The sequence below is a fragment of the Ostrea edulis genome, chromosome 7 (assembly GCF_947568905.1).
Source record: "Ostrea edulis chromosome 7, xbOstEdul1.1, whole genome shotgun sequence".
Lineage (NCBI taxonomy): Eukaryota > Metazoa > Mollusca > Bivalvia > Ostreida > Ostreidae > Ostrea > Ostrea edulis.
In genome coordinates, this window is record NC_079170.1 from 30218245 (window position 1) to 30220214 (window position 1970).

At 37.6% G+C, this 1970-nt stretch overlaps 1 protein-coding gene across 1 annotated transcript in view; it reads right to left on the reverse strand.

Moving 5' to 3' along the window:
* Nucleotides 1-1957: 1957 nt before the first annotated feature.
* Nucleotides 1958-1970, reverse strand: part of LOC125654652 (uncharacterized) — a 534947-nt gene continuing 534934 nt past the window's right edge. The window contains exon 11 of the mRNA XM_056143962.1: nt 1958-1970. This exon is cut by the window's right edge and continues 1804 nt beyond it. The gene's annotated coding sequence lies outside the window, so the exon portion shown is untranslated.

Consider the following 1970-nt stretch of genomic DNA (forward strand, 5'->3'; position numbering starts at 1 on the left):
AAATTATAAGTGCAATATTGATTATTTCTAATATTGTTTTCTATAAACTTGAAAAAATATAACATGAAAATGTCAGAATAACATAAGAATCACATTAATTGTAACTTTCTTACACGTGTACAACTTCAGTTCCAAGTATACAAATTCCTCTTTCGTCTTTTGCAGAATCGTTGAATTTTTCTTAACAAGAGGCCAACAGGCCTAAAAGGCTATCTGAGTAGTATAGGTCATACAAATACCTGTCAGGGAGCTTCATGTGTGCATTTAACTTTTATTTTAGGGTCTTTTGTACATAGCTTTATGATCTTTCTATACTAAACATAGAATGAAAGGAAAGATTAAGTTTGAAACATTTAAATCAGTTCTTATTCACCCCCCCCCCCCCCCCCCCCTCCAGATTGTATCCTCTCCTCTAAATGTGTATTCATCCTTCATCAGAAGACCGAAACATTTCTTAAGCATGAAAGGTGAATATAACGAACATAACCAATCTTATAACGCCTGTAAGCATCGTATACACTGATTTGCAAAGAAAACACCTTTTGATCATTCCAGGAAAATCACCAAAAAATCATATAAAATAATTGATAACTTGTATTACTCTTTCGATGGTGAATTCATACTTCATGAGAGGATTGTATCTTGCTTAATGTCTCGCTCGAGAATTTTTCACTCATATTGAGACGTCACTAAGACCAGTGAAGGGCTTCAAATTTAGGCCTATGAGCAGATAGGGTTCTTTAGCGTGCCACACCCACTGTGACATCCGTTTTTTAGGTCATCTCCGATGACACGTGACATTCACACCTGATGCCGAGCGTTTGGCGATGGAACTGTCACTACCTGTTTTAACGATTAAGGTCTGTCGCGGCCGGGATTCGAACCTAGGCTTTCCGCATGCGGGGCAAACCCTCTAACCTCTCGGCCACCCCGGCGGTCAAAGAGGTGTTTTAACGAACCAGTAGATAAAATTTTAGTGTAATGAGCTACCTTAATTTTGAGTCTGTTACACGATACTGGGGTCTGGCTTATAAGTATTATCAGATGGTATAGTTTCGACGTTGAGAGATTAGGATAGGAATATCAAGATTTAGGTGGGAATTTGAATTTAAGTCAAAACATGTTCAGGTCGTCAAGTGAATTTTGGTCCAAACAATATAGGACATATCCCAGAAATATAGGAATATATAGGACAAGAAAAACAAAGAACTTTTAAGCCTCCTCCTCCACTCACTACACTCTCCTTTTATTTACAAGTTACCAGGAATTACAACTTTCATTGTTTCAATAAAATAATGTCAATTAACAAAGTGACACATTTGGCAAGCTAACGTCTTACGACTGTAACCTGTGTCCATTTGAATCTACTCTAGTTAACCAGAGTTCTTGAAACTTAGTTTTATCCTCAAGCATGTTCACACTAAGTGTTGTTAAAACTCAACCTGAAAAAAAAAACCACTTATTAGAACATGGGACAGCTTCATCTGCGAACTGTTTGACTTCCCACAAGGAGGGAAAACAAACCCAGCAGGTAAAGCTGGAATAGCTGGGCAGGGCAGGGTCGCCACACCTGAAAGAAAGGTGAATTTTGAAGTAAATGTTGTATAGTTACAAACAGGTGACATAATTCGTTTGTAATATACAGTACTGGTTTTCCTTCAGAATGCAACAGTTCATGCTTATCTAAAATGTAGGACTTTAACAGGAATATAGGAAATTTTGTGGAAATATAGGAATAATCAACAAATATAGGAATTATTAGGAAACTTGACGCCCTGCATGTGAGTTAGATCCCCCTTTCGATCCAGTTCGCCTCCCCAATGTCAAATACTTCCCGACGCCCCTGGGCTTATTGACGTTATATAACCAGTGACGTCACATGGAGAACTCTTGTGACATTTGTGTACGAGTAGTAAATCATCAATACTTCCATTTATCCACAAAAGAACACTCATAATTATATTCATATG